General features: G+C 33.8%; 1 long non-coding RNA gene across 3 annotated transcripts; it reads left to right on the top strand.

The window, feature by feature from the left end:
- Positions 1-5173: 5173 nt before the first annotated feature.
- Positions 5174-7847, top strand: LOC131599786 (uncharacterized). 3 transcript variants are annotated; one of them, XR_009282919.1, is made up of 4 exons: positions 5174-5372; positions 5549-5583; positions 6160-6620; positions 7203-7847. It is a non-coding gene; the product is annotated as an uncharacterized LOC131599786 (long non-coding RNA). The 3 variants fall into 3 exon arrangements; XR_009282920.1 differs by having other exon boundaries at positions 5174-5583; positions 6160-6290; positions 6363-6620; XR_009282918.1 differs by having other exon boundaries at positions 5174-5583.
- The last annotated feature ends 406 nt before the right edge of the window (positions 7848-8253 follow it).

Raw genomic sequence — 8253 nt, 5'->3', positions numbered from 1 at the left:
AGAATTCAGTTGAATAAGTCTTCAATTAATCTTCTATTCAAAGAAAACCAAACCCTCTTCAATTCTCTTTCTCCTTTCGTGACCAAACAACCTTGTAGTTCACCATCTAATCCACCTCAGGTCTACACCACACCTTGTTTCTAGTGACTTCATACATCATGAGAACTTGCCCGAAACTGCCGTATGCTCGAAAAACTAGCATCCTGTTGTCCCTATTCCAACAAACCAGCTGTTGTAATAAGAAAAAAGAAAGCAAGCTTGCTGCGTACAGAAAACATAATCAAGTATAGTCAAGGGCCCCAAAACCAATTGAAAGACAAGGTGATGTCACCGAGTAACAAACTGGTTTCGCCTCTGGAAAGTTGGAAAACTGAGTTGAAATTTGAAAAAGAAACAAGTTTGAGCTGACATGAAACCATAACCATACTATGTCTAATAACCAGCAATTTCCATTCAAAAACGGAATTCTAACAGAATTGCTAACCCCTTCCTATTTTCTCTAACAGACTTGTAACCATATCTTAACTAACTACTAAACAACCCATAACAGATTCATAACTGTCATAACAGCTAACTCTCCTAATTGTAACCACCTATAACTAACATAACAGAAATTTAACAAACTCTCAACAACTCATAACCACTTAAATCTCACCCTTGATCTCATAACTTCCTCCCTCAATCTAAGGGCTCACATCTCTTCACCTCTAACTGCTTTCTCTTCTTCAGCAACCATATAAACCACTCTCCCTCTCATTTCACGGTTTTTTATCCACACTTCACCAAAATCATCCAAAATCTGAGAGCTTTCTCTCTCATTTTCAGAGAGAAACTCCATTGAATCATCATCCAATCATCTTCACCATTTCTCCAGAATCATCCACATCACACGTTATCTCAGTTCACACTCTAGTCTCTCTGCAACCTCACCATATTCATAACTTCATCTCCACCAACTTTCTGAACCTTCAATCACAACTCTCTGCCACCTTCATCCCTCAATCTCACGCACAACAACAAAACAGTTCAACAAAAAAACCAAAGAAAATAGAAGAACAAAAAGTAGAAGAAGAAGAAACCGAGGAATCTAAAAAACAAAGAAAGGAGCATTACCTGAATCATCATCTTCTCCTCCGTTCCCGCGTTTATTTCGCGTCGAATCTGATTGAAAACTCCTATTCCGTATCAACTCTAGTCGAAATCTTCGATCTTTTGTCAACTCCGATTGAAAAGCTCCTCTCGAATTCTCCAATCTTTCTCGTTCTGCTATTCCAGGTTCCATTTCAATTCAGTTTTGATTTTGAATTTTGGTAGAGTATTGTGAGTTAGATTTGTGGTTAAGCTGATAACCGAGTTGCAAGATAGGAGAGACGAGCGAGGAAGATGATACCTCATGTAGGTTCACGGTGGCGCGCCGATGATCTCCGTCAGAGGTGCGCCGTTCGCAAGCAGAGCGAGAGTGAGAAGAGAGAATCTGAGAGAGTGGGATTGGGAGCGTTACACATGACAACCCTAATTCCTAATTTAATTTCCTTTTCTTTTATTCAAATAATCTTTTTTATTTGTTTTATCTCTGAATCATAATAATAATAGTAATTTGTTCTTGGATCAAAACGAAATAATCATTGGGCCATACGAGCTATGCACACCCCCTTTAAGCCCGTTACACTCTTCATTTTTGGCTAAATTCTATGACAAATTACTCTTGGGCCATTCTTCTTCGTGCACCTCCCTTGGCCCATGACACCTTTTTTTTTTGCTGAACAAAAAATATACAAAAACAAACTCTGTGGGCCTGCGCTTTGCCATTCACACCCCCTGGGCCCAACGTCTTCTTTTTGGCATAAGAACAAAAAATGTCTTTTAGGCCAGACCTGGGCCCAACGTCTTCTTTTTGGCATAAGAACAAAAAATGTCTTTTAGGCCAGACCTGGGCCCTACGCCCATTTGCTAACCACACCATGTAATTCATTTTACACCCCTGGTTTCCAATTATTTTTCTAATTTAATTTAGGTTTTTAATTGAATTTTGCCCTTTTCTTTTAGGTGAAAAAATGCTAAGTTTTTCTATTATTTTTAGACCTTTAATACATAATCTTAGACATAGAAAATAATCACAAAAATATTAGTTTAGGCTATCTCTTTTAATTCTTTTTTTGGTTAATTAGAATTCAATTTCCTTCATAAAAACCATATAAAAATAGTAGTATTTTATATCATTTTTGTACTATATTTTTGACTTGATATTTCATGCTTATGTGTGATTTTGTACCATTGCGCCATTCTCAATTTTTTTCTTATAATGTGACTTTATTTTCATGTCTCTTTAATTCCTAACTTTAGGTAGAAACCGTGATAACATTAGGATCTAGAAATTCTCTTTTAAACACTTAAGCTAGTTACTTCATTTAGGCTAGTTTTCTCTTTTCTTTTCTCCTTTCAACATAAAAACATTTAATAAAGGAAGAGGCAAATCACACTTTACTAATAGTGGGAGAGAAATGAGTGGGATTTATTCCCTAATCTGTTTCTCAATCACTTAGTGGGAGAGAAATGAGTGGGATTCATTCCCTAATCTGTTTCTCGATCACTATATAATGGGAGAGAAATGAGTGGGATTCATTCCCTAATCTGTTTCACTACCATTATACACTTTCATGTCATTCAACTCGCAGATTAATTTCCCTTAAAAACATCAATCAAAAACATCCAAAACACTTAATAAAGGCTCAGACCTAAACAAAGTAAGGAAGTGATGCGAAGCCTTGTATTGGGTTTTGTTCATCATGGAATTACACCTAAAAAATACAAACCAATCTTCTCTCTTCTCTCTCTTGCATTCAGGGCATTCTTTCCCTTTAATCAGACACGTTATTTCTGCTCCATTCCCAGCTTAAGACTCCAGAGGTCGAGCAGCGGAGTGCGAATGTATCTGTTAACCTAAAAAACACAAAAAAAACAAAAACATGTGATCCGAACTATGGCGCTCTGATTCATGAAAAGGATACGTAGGCATTAGGTCGCGGGGCCTAAGCGAGCACAACTATTTATAAACCTTATTTTCCCCGTGTTTCTTCTTCTTTCCTTTGCATGCATTCCCTTAATAATTAAGCTTTAGATTTACACACCCTTAGAATAGAACAAACATAAGTGGATCCTGTGGAGTACCACAGACGTGAGGGGTGCTAATACCTTCCCCTTGCGTAACCGACTTCTTACCCGATCTTTGGTCGCAAGATCTTTTCTTATCCTTTCTTTATTCTAGGTTTTCTGATATTCCTTTCCCTCGATGGGATTAATATATTGGTGGCGACTCTGTTCATCATTTTCGCGAGCATGCGACAGCTGGAGACTCTGCTGGGGACCTAGCTTAGTCGATCCTAGCTTTTATTTGTTTCCTTTCTTTGGGTGTTTATTTATTGCTTTATTCCTTTATTGCTTTATTTCTTTATGCATCGCATTTTATTTTCATATACTATGATTATTATTATTATGCTGTTCAAGTTGGGATGGGATGTTACTGATTCAAGGTAAAAGGCCCAATACTCAGGCTAGAGTGTTACTTAGGCTATCTAGAGTCGCCACCTATTCTACCAGGGCGAATAGGAAACCCTACGAAGTTAAGAAATCTGGGTAAGTTATTATAATCAGGTCAAGGGAAGGTGTTAAACACCCTTAACCCTTTACTAAGGTTTTGAATTGAGAGGCGGAGGTTTATGGCTAAAATTATTAAGTTAATAGCTAAAGAAGTGAAAAGGGCGAAAATGAGATTTGAACGAATTGAGGTTTTTGGGGAAGGGGACTCGTCTTGTTACAATGTGCCTATGTACCTCCTTATGGAGGATTAGAGTCTACGTAGTTCGGGGCAGGGTTGTACCCCTTAGAATTTGATATGAAGTGGTTTGAAGGTATTTTGAGTTACCTTATCGTAGTTTTGAAATGCGAAGTTCACAAGGTATTTTGAATTACCTTATCGTAGTTTTGAAAATCGCAGTATTGAAGAGATGAATTTTGAGTGTTTTAAATGGCGTACAACCCTGGTTCTAATATGTTACCATTAATCGCGATGATCAATAGGTTTGACCACCATAATTAACAGATTGAATTAAGGATTGCTAACCATTCTAATCGATAGATTCGATTATCACGAATATCAAATGAATGTATTTTAAGAATTAATTATTTATTTATCGTTATCCCTCATAATCAATAGGTTTGATTATTACACGATAATGAATTGAATATGCTAATCATCGTAACCAATAGATTTGGTTAAAACCATTTAACAAATTAATTTGTATTTTGAATGAATTATTTTAATTAGAAGGAAATTATTTATCATGCTTAACTTACAACAGCAAGTTGATTTTACGTCATTCTTATTCTAACTATATTTAATTTTATATTACTTTCCTCCATTTAAATTTTATTTTGGTTTATAATAATAATAAAAAACAAATAATTAACAAATTATATGATGATGACATATTTACTAGCATACTAAAATCATGGGTAATTGTTTATCATTATGTTAGTAAGAATGGAAGAAAAAAACACAAACAGTAGCGTTAACAGTCACGTGGAAACAACATGATCGCATATAACCATCTCAAATTGACGTCAAAGCGAACCGCAAAGACCCACATCATATGAATAAAAAATAATAAATAAGAAATACATAAATTAGATCAACCACATGGACACTAGAGTGCAAAATGTTATAGTCTTTGAAGTACTTACCTTAGATCCAATTGGATATTATTTTTCTGTATATCAACGCTAGCGGAAATATCAAGAGGTGGTCGTCCAGCAGTCCAATTTGTGATGCGTTCTCGCAGACGGTGGTGGTTGATTCTTCTCAGTGGTGTTGGGTTGAACGGCTCTTGCTCTTCTTCTTTCCTTTACCTGTAAAACAGACTCAAAGTGAATGTATTTACAGTGTTGGTAAAAATTGGCCTCCCTAACGGTTAGAATTAGTATCATTCATAATAAAAAAGCAAGATGAGAACTTTGGCAAGTCTGTCAAGTGTCATCTTTCTAGGTCCCATGTTATTTTAAAACTTTCCATTTCAAGTAATATTCCTATTTCTGTTTTAAATATAAATACTTATTATTGAATTCTTTTATTTTCTATTTAATTTAGTTAATTTTACGTGAGATAGACCTGATCCCTTCATATGCTGTCTATTGATATTTATTCATCCTTTCCCAAATTTTCTTTTTCCACGCCGCCGGACAATAGCAGCCCACAATTTAAGGCTCTTTTCCCAAATTCATGAGCTATTCATCTTCCTTCTCAACATCCCATTACTCTGGAAGGTTTCAGTTCAAAAAAAAATTGCATTCACGATGCAATTTCTTGGTTTTTCAAGGTTTGCATCATTAATTTTATTTTCTATGGTTTTTTCTTTCGAACTATTTGGATTGACTGCTTATTCTACATGTATAAATACGACCTACCTCATTTCCAGTTCTTCATCCCCTTTGAACCGTTTTTCTTTTTTCTTACGATTATAATTTTTCCTTTATTTACGATTTACAATGGCAGCCGCAAGACGCGATTTTGCCTTCGTTTACTTCAAGGTAATATTGGATCTGAAATTTTTGATCTTTCGTCACTTTTGTTTAAATGAAATTTTCTTCTCAAATGGAATGTTTTTTATAGTTAATTGTTTTTCATTCAACTTACATCTCTTAGGGTATTAGTAAGTTTGTGTTGTCATACATGTCAAAACTTGCATCTTGGATCTGGTTTTATATGTTAGTTTTTTCCTTTACCGACTGCATTGGAGCCATTGCTTAACCTCTCTTTAAAAGTCATGAACTTTTAATTTGTTCTATTAATTGACATACGTACAAGAGGTCAGATACTTATTTTTTTAAGTTTTGTTCTATTAATTAATGTATGTACAGGTATTGTTAGAGAATGTTAGAGAATTTTAGTTCTCTTCTTGAGAATTTCATTTTGTTGCAGAAACTAACTGCATTTGTTCCTTCTAAGAATACATGTACAACAGATCTACCAATGCAAAATGATTTCTTTCTTTTCGAAGTTATGATATCTTTGTTAAATGGTTTTAAAATGTGTCTAAAATGTTTTAATGTACATTCTTATTCAGTTACTCATTTGAGCTTTATTGTGCTATGATTTTTTTTCAGGACTTAATCCAATATGTATTTGAGCTTCAAGATGGGCATGGTGTAGTTATTAGTGGTGCTATGATTGACAATGATGCAGGCACCATTAAGGATTATTGGAAATTCTTATACTAACATGGAACCACTTAAAAGTACTTTCTATAATTCCTATACTAACATGAGAACCTCTCTGAAGTGGCCTAAAATTATCTGTCTTTTTTCAGGTTTTTAAGGAATCCATAAACGAGGTCAATACTCTTACAACTTTGCAACATCCAAACCTTTGTAAATTACTAGGTTTTTACGCGCGTGAGAGTTTATAATATAGAATGTTAGTTTATGAAAGGCTATACCATGGAAGCTTGGACTGCCTACTGTATGGTAGATCTGATAAACCATCAATTGATTGGAATACAAGAATGAAAATTGCAATGTGTGTTGCACTAAGTCCTACTTTTTTACATGAAGAATGTCATTTTCAGGTAATTAGTATGGAATCATATTGGATATATTTAACTTAAGAAACTTTATGTTATGTCAGCTTTATGTTTATTTTTTTCATGTTATGGAATAGATGATTTAAAAAAACTGCAATGATTATTATATTGTTTACACCGACCTTTTTTACAATCATGTGTTCATCTTTATCTTTGTTGATATAGTTCTTTATGTCTACAAACCATGTATATATAATGAAATTTCAACAGCCAACATATAGATTGACAAATATTTCAATGCTAAGTTTTCCGGGTATGGTTGCGTTGGACATATTCTTGTGGAAGAAATTTCAAGCAGTTCATTTGTAAGCACTTTGATTTAAACGTATGTTTAACTAATGTTCTCTACCTTAGCATCTCCATATTTACTTATGTATTTTCATGTCAATTTTTGTGATTTGATTGATTCCCTTCAATGTATTTGGTTCTCGCTAATTGCAGCATTATATCCTGAACTTCTTCATAGTTTGTGTGGTCATGTTACATAGTTGGAAGAAATATATGTGAATTATATTTATGCTAAGTGAGATGACAGAGTCAACAAGTCATAGTCAATGATTCGTGCAGGTTTTGAAAATGTTTAGAAAGTGGCAGACATGCACCAGGAACCAAATAAGAACAAGGTAAAGGATCAAAGAATCAAAACAGTACCCTTTTGCAAGGTTTTCTATTTTGCAGACTCTTGGGATTATTTTCTTATGATTGTTGGAACTATAAGTGCTGTTAGAAATGGAGTCTTTATGCCTTTAATGACTATAATTATTGGAGATACTACTGTTGTTTTTGGAGGAAATGTAAACACCAAACAATTAGTTCATCAAGTCTCCAAGGTCTCTCTCAACTTATGTTGACAATAATAATTAGGACGAGGACTAATGTAGAGCCAATGGTAGATAGAGATCGAAGCGGTTTCATTGATGATAGAGGATTGCATTTGAAACTATATAATTTGATCGATTGTGATGCAACTGCTGCAATTAATATGATGATGCTGCAAAGCTGTTAGACACTTTGCGACTGTTTGATAGTCTGTTGTATGGTGTAACCCATGGACTATTGCAGCAAGGAAAATACTACATGACTTGAGTAGAAACCTTGATTTGGTGACTTTTACGAACTGTCTTAGTTTTGTATTGTAGATGTACTCTTTGATATTTTACTTATGATGATAATATGGTAATTGGTAGTTTGATTATTTAGGTTTGTTTATTATTGTGAATCTTTCTTTTAAGTATTGTTTATATGTTGTTTGGTTTGTTCTGTTTTAAATACATTCTGAGCACTCATAGTATTTGTAGGCAAGTGTTAAGAAAAATAATGTCTATTATTTTCATGTGCCATTTGCTATGCAGTAAAGGATACGATCAATTTTGAGTTTATATTTAGCAGAGAATGATTATGATTAAATGTTTTTTCAATCATTCAGTTTAATGCATTTTTCAAAACTTTGTCAATCATTCAGTTTAATGCACTTTAGCAGAGAATGTTTAGAATTAAATGCTTTAGATTATATAAAATAAAGAGGAGCAAAATATAAATTACAATTTCATTTAAGACTTTCATTATATTGATATTAAAAGGTTAAAATTTAATTAATTGTGAATTTACTTTTAAAAAA

This window comes from Vicia villosa, linkage group LG4 (genome assembly GCF_029867415.1).
Source record: "Vicia villosa cultivar HV-30 ecotype Madison, WI linkage group LG4, Vvil1.0, whole genome shotgun sequence".
NCBI classification, from domain to species: Eukaryota; Viridiplantae; Streptophyta; class Magnoliopsida; order Fabales; family Fabaceae; genus Vicia; species Vicia villosa.
The sequence above is the reverse complement of the archived record's forward strand: the minus strand, read 5'-3'. Positions and strand labels throughout refer to the sequence as shown.